Source organism: Pseudorca crassidens, chromosome 2 (assembly GCF_039906515.1).
Source record: "Pseudorca crassidens isolate mPseCra1 chromosome 2, mPseCra1.hap1, whole genome shotgun sequence".
Classification (NCBI taxonomy): domain Eukaryota; kingdom Metazoa; phylum Chordata; class Mammalia; order Artiodactyla; family Delphinidae; genus Pseudorca; species Pseudorca crassidens.
The window spans coordinates 131,739,746-131,754,316 of NC_090297.1; the positions used below are offsets into that span (position 1 = coordinate 131,739,746).

At 40.9% G+C, this 14,571-nt stretch overlaps 1 protein-coding gene across 3 annotated transcripts in view; it reads left to right on the forward strand.

Moving 5' to 3' along the window:
* The window catches only part of PAPPA2 (pappalysin 2), a 488,087-nt gene that overhangs the window by 419,970 nt on the left and 53,546 nt on the right, over positions 1 to 14,571 (forward strand). The window lies entirely within an intron of this gene.

Consider the following 14,571-nt stretch of genomic DNA (forward strand, 5'->3'; position numbering starts at 1 on the left):
TGGTTTGAACTTTCTGCTGAAGCCAAAAGAGGAAGCACCCAGGCTTTCTTACAGGCTTGCTCAGATGTGTGATATGATGGGGCTTGAAAGCCATCAGAGTCAAACATCAAAGGTGGAGACTGGCTCTTCATTACAACATGGTTGGCTAGACCCTCCTTGAGACTTTTTCCTTGATTCTGCTCTATCTCACTCCCTTGATTTTCTTGCTTCTTCTCCGTCTCTTCTCAATTTCCTCTTCTGGCTTTTTCTCCTCTGCCCATTTCTTCAATATTGGTGTCTCATTCTTCTCTCTTGCTCTGCACACTCGTCTGGGCTGAAGATCATTTACCCCATAGCCTCGACTACCTTCCACAGGCTGATGATTCCTAAAACCACACCTGCTATCTAGTCTCTTCCTGTAAGGACCATAAGACCCATTAGGACAACAGCCTACAGATATAGCCACTTGGGAAATCTGATCTGCCTTTCAAACTCTTACTATATAATACAGAGCCTATTATAATCTCTTTCAAATCTGCACATCCTTCTGTGTTCCATGTGGTTGGGCAGGTCAGGGACCTGCACATAACCTGAGACTTTCTAATGTCCTTCACCCTCAGTCATCAACTTCCATTGAGTGTCATCATCTTACTGACTCCTAGATATGGCCATTTCTCCTCATCCCTGCTGCCATTTCTCTATGACAGATCACTATCCTTTTTCACTTCTGAACTGATCTTTCTAACTCCAGTCTTTCCCCCTTCAATACATTCACTACTTTGCAGCATCAATAATCTTCAAGACACTCAAGTCCAATTACAGTATTCCCCTGCATAAAACTAAATGACAAGCCTTTCTGCTATTTCATCTAAGAATATAAAAAAGCTTAAACTTAAAATACGTTCAAGGTCTTGCATGATCTAGCTGGGCCTGGCTTACCTACCTTTGTCGCTGACTATCTTCCCTGAGAGATCACTTCCCTCCAGCTGTAACACACAACACCTTCTGTACTGTAGGCTCTGATGCTCTGGACCTTCTTTTACTTCTTTATATACACCGTGGCTAACATGCCTCTGGGCCTTCAAACATGCTGTTCCTTCTGGCTAGAACTCTCCCCGACAGTGGCCTTTTGCTTGGCTAACTCCTACTCCCCTATTTTTTAGCATAAGTGTGATTTTTGTCTAGGAAGCCTCCCAGATCTCCCCAGTCTGTAGGAAGTGTCCCTCCCATGGTTTCCCACTGCACAGAAAACTTCCCTGACAACATCATTTATCTCACTGAGTAGAAATGGTTCGATTAGCTGTCCGATAGACCATGGATGTTTGTTTAGCATCATGTGCCCAGTGGCTTCTACATTTATTGGTGGGTACTCAATAAATAGTTTCTAAATGGATGAAAAGACTGAATTATTAAAAAATTCATGATAGGATTTTAATGTTAAATCTGATGCTAAAAACGGTGCAGTAAAGAGGGTGGTTTTTTTTTTTTTCTTATGAGGGTATGGAAATTTCTATTTCAAGTGCTTTAGAGTGGAAGGAACCCTTAAAAATATTATGTCTATTTTTCTTCTAGCAATTGTCTCAGCAACATAGGAATGGTCATTCTCCAGAGACAGTTTTAATTTCACTTATTCAGCTGACATTTAAGCTTGATTGGCAAACTGTACATGTTGGTGATAACAGAAAAATGATTAGACCTCTCCCTCTCAACAAGCTCACCAGAACAGTGGTTCTCATACCAGTCTGTACATTAGCATCACCTGGGGAGAGTTCAGATATCTTAATGCCCAGCTCAAACCCCAAACCACTTTCATCAGAATCTCTGGAAGTGGCACCCAGGCATTAGTCTTTTGCAAAGCTCCCCAAGTCACTCCAATGTGCAGCCAAAATCAAGAAGCACAATCTAGAAGCACAAACCTTTCTTTGTGTAAGAACAATATCAGTCATGGGATTTTGACTTTCTGAAAACTATCCAGAGTAACGTTTCCTCTTCTCAAAGTTACTATAGCTGGGCTTCCCTGGTGGCGCAGTGGTTGAGAGTCCGCCTGCCGAGGCAGGGGACACAGGTTCGTGCCCCGGTCCAGGAAGATCCCACATGCCGCGGAGCGGCTGGGCCCGTGAGCCATGGCCGCTAAGCCTGCGCGTCTGGAGCCTGTGCTCCGCAACGGGAGAGGCCACAACAGTGACAGGCCCACGTACCGGGGGAAAAAAAAAAAAAAAATGACTATAGCAGCACTTTTGCATGCCAGATTTCATGTGTCTCTTTGAGGGTTATTTATTTTTGGAGTTAATAGAGAAAATACTAACAATGGTAACTTCAAAGAAATTGCCATGTTTAGATAGTTTCAGGAGTTCTTCCTTATTCATATTTTGTAATACACACACACCTTTCTTTTCCTTCCATGCAATTTACTTTCATATATACGTCATCATTAATCACATTAATCAGGTTAATGTTTCATTAACCTGACTTCCCAGGGAGCTAAAATAAGTGTGTATGACTTATATTTTATCAAAAAGACTGTGTTATATTCTCCCTTGTCTTTCACTCCCGTGGTTACCTTTTTCTCATTAGGTGTTATCTTTATGTGTGAAGGTTAGGCTAACCTCGTTAGGACTCATAATTAATTTAAATTATGAATTGTCCCAACCTTCTAACTTTACTTAGACAGCCTCTCCCTCTAAGTTAGTCATTCATCAAGATGCCATCTGAAAGGTACTGTAGTAGTAATACCTTTTTAAGAGTAACTGTAAATAGCCATCCTTCTGAGGGTCACTTTTCCAAAGAACATAAATCTTCTTAAGTTCTAGAAGCACAAATGTAGGTTCAGACTGCAACATTGTAAATAGGCCTTACCTCGTGCCTATTTATTGTTTGACAAACGTTTGGTTGGTAAAACCCTTCAGTGAGGTTTGTCTGATCTGATCTGGGGGGAGGGTGCAAGAGGGCTTTGTAGCTAGATGTGTGTACCTGACCCATCTCTGTACACATAGGAAGACTGTTTAGTGTGGCAGAGACTTAAAACACATAAGGTCTCAACTCTGTACTGTTGGGTTGATGATGATGATGATAATGATGATTCATCACTATGTGCTGTGTGTGTGAAGAGCTTTTACATACATTACCCCATTCGTTTCTTATGACACAGATAAATTTTATTATATGATAAAATAATAGTATAATGGAGAATAATATGAGATGGTAATATATAATGATATAATATAATAATAATACATTTAAGTACTTTATTATCCCCTCTTCCAGATAAGGAAACTGAGACTCAGAGTATTGTTAAGTAGTCATCCCATGATCACTCAGCCAATATATGGTGCTAAAACCATTCTAACTCCAAAGCCCACGCTCTTGGCTAATAAGGCTTTTGATCGTGGGTAAATTACTGCATTTCTCTGAGCCTCTTTTTCCACCTCTGAAAAGTAATGGAAAATCTTGAGTGACTTCCAGCTCTAAAAGTCTATATTTTATTTTCTGTCTCAACAGAATTAATGAGGAGATTTAACACTTTGGTATAACACCATTGAGAGAAGTGATACATGAAATTTATTGCCACCAGGAAAAAAAAGAAACAGCAATATATTATAAACACAAATACTACACAGACAGGATCTTAGTAGGCAATACTTAGTAGGTAATACTTGGAGAGCTTCTGATCCAAATGAATAGCCAAGGTTTTATTTCTTCCTCTTGATGGGTTTTGGTGAATTGTTCTCCACTCACCCCCGAGAGGATTAGATTTAGATCTTTCTTGAAGACAGAATATTGGGTACATTTTTAAGGATTTCTAGAATTGAGTTTAAAGATTAAGCACTTCTCTAAAATGTCTGAAGAAGAAAATTTAGTCAGCTTTCTAGGAAGTCTTTCCTTTGTCCAAGATTTATCTCTTTGCTTAGTGGTTAATTACGCAGCTTCTGGCATTAGTGAGATATAAATTTACATCCCAACTCTGCTATTTATTAGCTCTTTGACCTTTCAAGTCACTGATCTCTATTGAACATGACTATTTTTATTTACCAGACGGATAATAGGAAAGAGGGATACTTACAGATTTTTTTAAGGATTAAATGAGACAACAGATATAAAGAACTGAGCACAGTCCTTAGATCAAACTTCAAGTCAGAAGTAGCTGCTGTTTATCATCATCACCATCATCATCATTTCCAGCAGGTTAATACTCCTTGTAAAATGTTGCTTTTGGTGTGGTTAACAGCTAATCATCTTCTTTAGCAAGGAATATACTCAGCTACATTTTCATCAGGGGCTGTTGTTTCCCATCCTGTGGTTGGTTCCTTTGCCCCAGAAAAACAACATAGAGACCAGAAAGACTGAAGGTGGCATTCCAAGTGGGAAGTATAGGTCTTCAGTTACCAGGGCGGTAGGGAAGTGCATTTCCCCTGTCTATAAAGAAAACACACACATCAAAAGAGAAAGTTCATTAAATTAAAAAAAAAATACATGTACTTCCCTCCACCAATCAGAACCCCCTCTGAATGTTTCATCTCATCCCAGTGTGAGTTATCCAAATACTACAGTGGCTTCAAGTGGACCGTGAAAAGGAAAAAGGGGGATGTGGAGAAAAAGAAATGGAAATTAAATCGTCAGCAAGATAGAGCTGGACATACTTCAAAAATTAGGGTGGGCAAATACAGTCAGGCTGGTCTTGGAGGAGAAGGGAAGGGCATGTCCTGGAGACATTACCTAAATTTTTAGTCTCTTTTGATCTTTTTGAACCATAGCTTGATTCTCTGAGGTTCAACTGATTTTATCCTACCATAAGAAAGGAAAGAAAGACTTGGCTAATGAAATGAAATATGCAGTTGAGGCAAATGCTAAAACTCCTTAAGTACCCTGGATTTGTAATTTTAAAAATTCAGTAAAATAATATACCTAATTTTTAAGTTCTGTGTCATAACACTGTGCATATACATACATGACTAGATGCTAAACCTATGTATATAGAGACACACAGGTTAGCTCTGATTTGGCAATTAAGGGACACACTGTAATCTTTATGTACACTCATGCATCTGTGAGAAATAGAAATTTGTTTTCTTTCCATTAAGACATTGTCTGGCTTTATAATTAGTGTTTATAGTAAATACATTCAAAGTTTATCCTTGGAATCCTCAATTCTCTTGCCATTGTAGGATAATGTGAGATTTAGGCTAATTTATTACAGCCTCTTTTGGCATGAAAGTGACTAAACCTCTGCTCCAAGCCTTGGACACTCACACACACACCTGGGCACAGGCCAGCTCGCTGCTGCAGGCTTCACAGGCTCTGGTGATTGGCATGCAGCCTTCACTTTGAACAGAGCATTTGATGAACTTATAGTTTTCCCTGTGACCTTCAATCCCAAGCTAGGGAGCGTCTTGTAAAACTGTCCTTTCTCCTCTGATATTATATTGACCACTGATCTCTCTATTAATCAGGAAAAATAATTTAAAAAATCTAGCATGAGTAAGTGCTGGGTTGTTATATATAAGCCATTAGGTTCTTCAACTCACAATTTCTCTCCCTGATGCCCTTTCTACACTTCCTTTTTCCTACCCCATCCTGTCGCAGGCTCCCTCTAAGCCCTTCTTCAGCATACCGGGTGAGCATTTTGATTGAGAGCTTGCCTTTTTTCTTTAGTAATAAGGTCAGGTCAGGCCCAGCTAATTTATGAACTGTCTCCTGAAAGATTCTGGGTGGGACAAAAATCTGAAGACTTAAGTAGGGTGGAAAGACTGAGTAGAATGCTAACATTCCACACTTGTATCTCTCATACATGCACGTGCGCACACACACAAACACACGCACGGAACACAGAGGGGGAGAGAGAGAGAGAGTAACTTCCACGGCTTATTGAACATTGTATGTACCAGTCATTGTACTACATGCTTTATATACACTAACTTATAGAATCTTCCAAGGACCCTGTAAGGAAGCTATTATTATCCCCATTTTTCAGATAGGAAAACTGAGAGAAGAAAGATGAGGTGACTTAATAAAAGTCAGAGACATATGAAGAGCCACAGCTGGAGTTTGAGCATTAGTCTCCTGATTCCAAGTCATCTGCTCTTAACCACTCTACACACCATCTTCCTGATGGGAATTACCCAGTGAAGCCACTGACAACCTGCTGAAGGTCACTGTGACCTCTGACTCTTCCTCTTCATTCAGGGAAAACTGGCAAAGAGAATGTTAATCAGCCTGTCCATTCCAGCCCACATCAGAGGGATGAGGCAAGTGCAGGGTTCACCTGTGTAAATTCTGAAGTCATTAGGTAGGTCACAACTTGCCAGAAGTTCTGGTAACTCTTAGGTGGACTCAGGTCTTATCACTGCTGTAACTTCTGGACAAGGAACCGTGTAAAGAGCTTTGCTTTCTGGAAGAGCAACAATGATGGGCAGTGATGGATTCGTGAATTCGCAGGTGAGGGTGTGAATGTATGGACATCCTGTGAGCACTTTTCATGACACCTGTGAGTTGGACTGACCAGGAACAGGAATATAACAATATCTAGAAGAAGAATTCTTCAACTAGAAACTTTATGAAGATAGCCAAAGGATTCCTTACAAATGAGAGATCCTACCCTCTGAAATGGAATTCATACAATATGTGGCCCTTTTTTGCCAGACTTTTGTCCCACCCAGGCTCTTTTCCCCCACAGGGGCCACATATAGGCCTGTTTTTTTTTTCCATTTAAACTTTAGACTAAGGCTTCAAACACACACTGCCTTTCACACCACTGGTTCTTGCATGCGCTGCTCCTTCTACCTGGCAGGTCCTTCTCCTTCTCTAACAGACCCATCTTTAAGTGTTCCTTTCCTGATAGCCTTCCTTATGCCCCTCTTTGGGTTCCCACAGGTTAGTCTTCTGGCCTTATTATTGTATTAATATTTGTTTCTACAACAGCAGGACCTAATGTAATGTATGGGCACATACTAGGGGCTTAATGAATATCTGTTGACTGAACATATGAATGGACAGATACAGGCATACCTCATTTTATCGCTCTTTGCTTTATTATGCTTTGCAGATACTGCATTTTTTACAAATTGAAGGTTTGTGGTAACCCTGCATCGAGCAAGTTTATCGGTGCTGTTTTTCCAGCAGCATTTGTTCATTTCGTGTCTCTGCATCACATTTCGGTAATTCTCGCAATATTTCAAATCAAAAGATTATGACTCACTGAAGGCTCAGATGATGGTTAGCATTGTTTTTAGCAATAAAGTATTTTTAAATTAATACATGTACATTTTTTAGACATAAAAGCTATTGCACACTTCGTAGACCACAGTATAGTGTAAACATAACTTTTACATGCACTGGGACAGCAAAAAATGCCTATGACTTGTTTTATTGTGATATTCACTTTATTGCGGTGGTCTGGAACTAAACCCACAACATCTCCAAGGTAGGCTGCAACTGAATGATGAAAGATAATGAAAGCAAGAGATTGCTATTTAAGGTTTCCATGTTTTAGACCCAGTTCACCCCTGCATTTCAGTATAATCACCAGCACCTCAAACACACCCTGAAGGGAATAGATGTAGAATTATGCAGAATAATGTTAAGGTTTCAATTGCAGGCATTGGAGAAACCTCAGGATGTTTTTAGGTCTGGAGGTAACCTGAGCAGATTTAGTAGGAAGATAGCTCTGCCAGCTGTGTGAAGAATGCATGAGAGGGGCCAAGAGACTGGTAGAAAAGAGGTTAAATGGGTGCTGTTGAAGTGAGAGAGGCCAAGAGACTGGTAGAAAAGAGGTTAAATGGGGACTGTTGAAGTGAGAGAGGCTGAGGGTTGGACAGTTTAGGCAATGATAGATGAAGAAGTGGCCCCAGACTTGAGGTAGGGGTTCAGCCTTAGGGCCAGGGCATTACCGCATCTGCCAATTTGGAGACCAAAGAGTTAGCAGCCGGAAGATCAAAGATAGAAGTGAGGGGTGGAGCTTTGAAGTAGAATTGACCACACGCTTTTAGGGGTTAGCAGGTTGCTCACTCTGACATGGAAGAGGAGCTTTGTAAGTTATAAGCATTTTTATGAGTCAGGGAAAAATGAAAGGTCAAAGCCCGTGTGTCCGGTGGGCCGATCCTGCCGATTACTATTTCTTGTCCAGTCAAGTGGACCGGGAATGGGCCTCCGGAGGCCTGGTGTGAGCGAGGGTAGAGCAACTGTGATCGGCTGTGGACTAGCTATGCCTGGAGTCTGCTGCTCTCCATTTAGGATGTTGGCTTGAGAAACCAGGTCTGCAGTTTGTTAAGAGGAAAGCTGGCCTGGAGTTTGGAAGCACTGATGGTTCTGTCTGGGGTGGAGTAGAGGACCGTGTCTTTTAAAATGGTCTAGAAAACTACTTCCTAAACTTTAATGTGCATAGGAATCACGTGGGGATCTTGTTAAAATGCAGATTCTGATTGAGTCTGTCTGGGTGGGAGCCTGAGATTCTGCATTTCCAAGCTCCCAGGTGGTTTCCGTGCTGCTGCTCTGGGAACCACACTGTAAGCAGCAAGGGCCTAGAATGCTCTGAGTGAAGAAGCTTTCTAATTTCACTTCAGAAACTGACCACGTGCCCTGCAAAACGTTTAGCCAATTAATGCTTTCGTTTCCTAACCTACGTAATGGAAATAGTAATGCGGTTACTCCTTGTCATCTTTAGGGATATTCTGTGTGGTGAGACTTTGAGATACTCTGTACAAAGGCACAAAGTAAAGGAAAGTAATTTATCTGCAGCTCCATTTCTAGTAACACTAGTGCTTCCAGATTATGACGTAGGGATTGGCATCAGACAGATCCACGGTACGGGCATACCCTGGATACTGGGGATTTGGTTCTAGACCACGGCAATAAAGCGAATATCACGATAAAGCAAATCACACGAATCTTTTTTGGTTTCCCAGTGTGCATAAAAGTCATGTTTACACTATACTGTAGTCTCTTAAGTGTACAATAGTATTATGTCTTTAAAAACAGTGTACATAATTTAAAAATACTTTATTGCTAAAAAAATGCTAACCATCATCTGACAACACAGGGTTGCCACAAACCTTCAATTTGTAAAAGGTGCAATACCTGTGAAGTGCAGTAAAGCAAAGCACAGTGAAACAGGTGTGCCTGTACTGATCCCTGCTCTGCCATTAGGTAACCTCAGACAAGTTATTTTACTTCTTGAAACCTACTTAGTTCATCTATAAAATAAACATCTATACATTCATTGAACCAATGTTTATTGGCACCTGTTCTGTACCAGACATTATGCTGAGCACTGGGGATATAATAGAAAATAAGGTCTTGCCCTCACCAAGCTGGCATCCCAGTGGGCGAGGCAGGCAACACACAAAATAATTACAGAGTATCCATTCTATGCAAAAATACACAGGTGCTTTAATTAAAACCCAAAAACATTAGAGGTATAAAATAAGGATGCTCTTGGGTGGCAAAACTTATCCTTAGATAAGAAGAAGAGCCATCCAGGAAAAGAACAAAAAGAAAAGCATCACAAGCAGAGAGCATGGTACCAACTTCCTTTGGCAGGAAAGAGCTTGAGTTGTGCTCGGGATTCTAGGTCCGGTGTGGACAAAGCACACTAAGTAAGATGAATGAGATGTAGGATGAGGTCAGAGAAAGTGTGGCCAACTCATGCGGGACCTCGTGAGTGAGAAAGTTTGGATTTTATTATTCATGCAACAGGAAGCAATTGAAATGTCCTCAGCAGGAAAATGACATGTTCTAATTTATTTATCTGTTTTTACAAAATATCCCTCTGACTGATGTTTGCAGACTAGGTAGGAAAGGGCCCAGAGGAGAAGTGAAGTCTCCAGTAAGGAGTTGAGAGATGGGAACGTGGGCTACTGCTCATGGCAGTGGAGATGCAAGAGATGTGGGAACAAATGCTGGAGATATTTGGGAGGCAAGACTAAGAGGACCTACTGATGGATTGAATAAGATCATACTCACTTGGGGAAAAAGTAAGACTGAGACAAAGAGTAGAATCAAGGATGTCTCCTAAGTTTCAAATTTGGGCAACGGCGTAGATGGTGGTATCATTTGCTGAGCTGGGGATGATTACAGAGGAGCATGTGTGGAGAGAAGGGAATCAGGAACTCCCGTAATCACACAGGATGGTTTTGAGGGTCAAATGATATAGATATATATCCTTCTGTACAATGCCTAGCATTTCAGTGCCCAATATTTTATTGTTTTTCTGTTATTATTATTATTATTACTCATGAGGGACGACTCATTGGAGACACCAGATGCCCTTGATCAGTAAAGACATGATAATTCCCTTGGACTCAACAATCATACTTTTATTTTCTCCAATGGAAAATAAATAGTACTTTTGAAAACCGTGCAGTGGTGATAGAAGGATGGGGTAGACTCATGTGTGCCTCAAGCAACATCAATCAAACTTTCAGCCAAGTTTTGATTACAAGATCTTTATTTCTGGCAATGATGTAAGAAGCAGAAAGAGCACAGCTGGATTTTCGGCACTAGGTGGATACCACAAGTTCTGGAAATTGGAAAAAGCATCTTCTAACTTGGAAATTGTGGTGATTTCTCTGGAGTAGTTAGAGGGAAAATAAATACAAACCTTCCCCTACCCCCAAACCCTCATGGTACCACTTACAGAGCAAGTTGTCTGGCTGTAACTGTCATGTTTGGTCTAAGCATCCAGCCTTTTGGCCGGTGTTGTTAGGTGGGTGATTTTGCTCTCTGATTTCTACACCTATGGTTTATTTTTAGTAGCATAGGAAAGTAGCATAGATTTTAGTAGTTTGCCAACCTGGCTACATTTTAAGACTGCTGACTAATTTAAAAATATAGAATGTGAGGGCAGTTCCAGGAGATGTAGGCAATCTAGTTTTTTATACAGTTCCTACATGACTTTGATGGGGCTGGTCTACAGATGTCATTTGGAAACCATTGTTGGTGTTTCCAACACCATGTTAGGGTGTTATGTTATGATTTCAAAACTCTGAGTTCTATTCTTGCTTTCCCTTTGACTTGCTTGCTCTGTGACACTGAGCAACTCACCTCATAGTTATTAATGTGCAGTTTCCTGCCTGTAAAATGAGGTATTTTAGCCTCTCTTACTCCCCTGGGATAAAGAAAATACAGGGAGCTGATAGTCTGTAAATAGAATATTTCAAGTGAAAGGCACTTGCACTGGACGATCAGAAAAGTCTTAGAATCTCTGTCCTGTTGAGGGCCTGCCTGTGTGCTTTGTCTAATATCCAATACCATCATTCTTTGAAATGCAAACCTATTCACTTTATGACTTAACAAGTGTCTCTTAGCTTTTGACTCATATACTTTATGCGAAGGAGTTGGACCATTCTGAATAAAGCAGTGTTTTCATTAATGATTTTATAAGGGTCAGAGGTTACTCCTCAAGATCACCAAACTAGAAGAAACGCAGAGGCAGTTTTGGTACCACTGGGGGTTAAAGTTCTGCCATTGCTATAGGCTTCAGTCCCCTTCAAGGGCCCGACGTGGAAACCAAATTTCCTGGAGCTGGGAGGAATGCAGGACACCTTGAATTCCTACCACAATCTCAGTCCCTTTTTGAACAAAGGCCAGAACCAGCCCATGGCACTCAAGTGCCAAGCTCCATACCATGGGATCTCAAGAGTCATTTCCTAAGTGGGTATAGACAGTCATTGACATGGAGCCAGCGACACTGACCAATCAAATGCTTTGCGAGAAGTCTGAGGGTTGGGCCTGAATTGTGTCATCTGATTGATTGACATGCAGAAGACAGTCCCTGTATAAGGGAGATGAAACTGTAAGGAGAATCTGTGAGGTTGAGGGGGCATAGGAACCCCTGCAGGAAGGAAACAGGATTTCCTAGGGAATCAGCCCTGTCTCCCAGCCTCTCCCCACTCCTTCCTGGAGTGCCTCCTCTGGGGTCCAGGGGCACCCATGTGAACTGTGTTGCTTCCCTTGCCACCTTACAGCCTTCTCCCTTCCTTATCACCGATATGACTGGTGATTTGCAGTGCAGGGCCTCTCACCTTACCTGGGTACCACCCGCAACGGCCAACTCACTCTTCCCCAGCCAAATTTTCTCTCTCTACCCTCTTCCCTGAGGTTATTAAACTGGCAAGGAAATATATGAAATTGGCATTCTTGAATGGCTCTCCACTCTGGGCAAGAAAAGGGAGGACTGTTTCCATGGCTGAAGTGTTCCAACCAATTCAGAGAAAAATACCACATGAAGTCAAAATATTGTTGTCCTGGCCAAGCAAGGGTTTTCCTTTATGACCATGCTGACATGCAAGGTTTACAGCCTTGCCTCTCCCCTGGTGTCAGTGGTATTGCCTGCTCTCTCCAGCTGGGGAATGGCAGTTCAGCAGAGGTAGGGGAAGGATTTCATCTGTGGGAGGTGATAGAAAGGAGAGAGTCCCTGGGAGAATATAAACTCTGTAGTGTGAAAAAAGAGTAGACTATCCAGCCTAGGAGAGGGACAAAAATGAGCTTCGTTATAGTAAAAAGAACTGCATACGCTTCCTTGAAAATCGATTAGAGAAGACATTTTTAAATGTCATCTTCCAGGAATAAAGGCACAGACGCAGAGAATGGACTTGAGGACACGGGGAGGGGGAAGGGTAAGCTGGGACGAAGTGAGAGAGTGTGGCATTGACATATATACACTACCAAATGTCAAATAGATAGCTAGTGGGAAGCAGCTGCATCGCACAGGGAGATCAGCTCGGTGCTTTGTGACCACCTAGAGGGGTGGGATAGGGACGGTGGGAGGGAGAGGCAAGAGGGAGGGGATATGGGGACATATGTATACATATAGCTGACTCACTTTGTTATACAGCAGAAACTAACACAACATTGTAAAACAATTATACTCCAATAAAGATGTAAAAATAAATAAATAAAATGTCATCTTCCTTTAGGGAAAGAAGCCTTATACTAAAGAGTACACAGTGTGTGATTTTATTTATATAAAGTTTAAGAACAGGCAAAATGAATCTAAGCTGATGAAAGTCAGAAGAGTGTGGGTTGCAGGGGTGTGGGAAGGTTCAACTGGGAAGAGGGATTTCTACGGGGGCTGGAAATTCTCTGTACCTTGATCTGAGTAGTGATCACCCAGGTGTATTCACATGTAAAAATTTCTTGAGCTGTATACTGAGTTGTGCAATTTTCTATACATAATTTAGTACTCAATGTAAAAATTTCAAATGAATCTTCCTTTTTTGGTCACACTTATAAATGTGGCATCTGGATAAAGGGCTGTTCAGTTCGATAGAGACATTACTGATATTGAAAGTGGATTGTATAGCATAAGAGGTGCAGCTGAACCTGACCCAGGAAGGACCAAAGGCTTTGGCATCAGGATGACCTGGGTCCAGGTCCTCTCTGCAGCTTTTACTGTGGATCTTTGAGCTAGCTTTAAATCTCTCAGGCTCAGTTTCCTTCTCCGAAATGTGGATAATAATATTTACCTCTAAATGCTGTTTGGGGGATTCAGTGAAATAATGTATGTAGGTGTCTTTCCAAACACCTGAAATACAGCTCAAAAATAGTATTTATTATTAACAGATAGTAGATATATGTCCACATAAACTATGATGCTAAAGAATTCCAGTCATAAAATCAGATTTCTATCCTAAAATATTACTGGGAATAAAGGTATGAATCTAAATAACTATTTAATAATAAGTTAAATACTCCTTCACGAACATCTAAGTGGATATTGTTAAAATATGTTAAACTATTAAAACTTATTTAAATTTTTTGAAATCAGCTGCATTCTGTGCTGTAGGATCTTGGTCAAATTATTTAACGTCTCTGAGTATGTTTATCTATAAAATGGGAATGATAATGCTACTTCATTAGGGAAACTGATGGTTCACTTTGTTAAAATATATAATGTGCTATGCAGTGTGCCTAACACACTGTGAATTGCGGTTAAATAATTCAATTTGGCAAATATTTGATTAGTGGCTAATATAAGACAGATTTTTTTTTAGTTCTTGGGAATTAAAAGCAAGAATAAAACACAGTCCTTGCCTTCAGGCAGCTTCCAACCTAGTGGGAAAGGCAGACATGTACACCTGTATAAAATAATGTGATAAATGTTGTACTAGTATAATATTAGAATACTGGAGAAGCATGCAGGGGTCATTGCATAAAAGTATGATAGTCCATCAAACGTGTGTAGATGGTGGGCATATTTAAATTTAAAAAGAACATCGTGATACTGGAAAATAAAAATTTAAGGCCACCATGTGGTTGAATCAGGGGTCAAGGGATTATTTCTGTTTTAGAATCACAAGCTTATCTTATGTTCTGAATCAGAAGTGGATGCATTAAAACAGCAAAATGGACAGCACCTTCAGTTTGGCAGTGAGTTAGAAGGGGAATGGGATGGAGTTTGCAGCAGCAAAACCTAATTCTGTTGACTACTGTCCACCACAAATGCAGTCTCTTTGGTTGGAGGCCACATCTGTGCATGCGAAGGAAGGGCAGTTCTTCCAGGACACTGTGGAGTCATGTCTACTCAGAGAATCTCACGAAAGCTATGAATGCTTTCCAAGAAAAAAATGGACTTGTAAGCAAACAAAATGGCCATAGTAA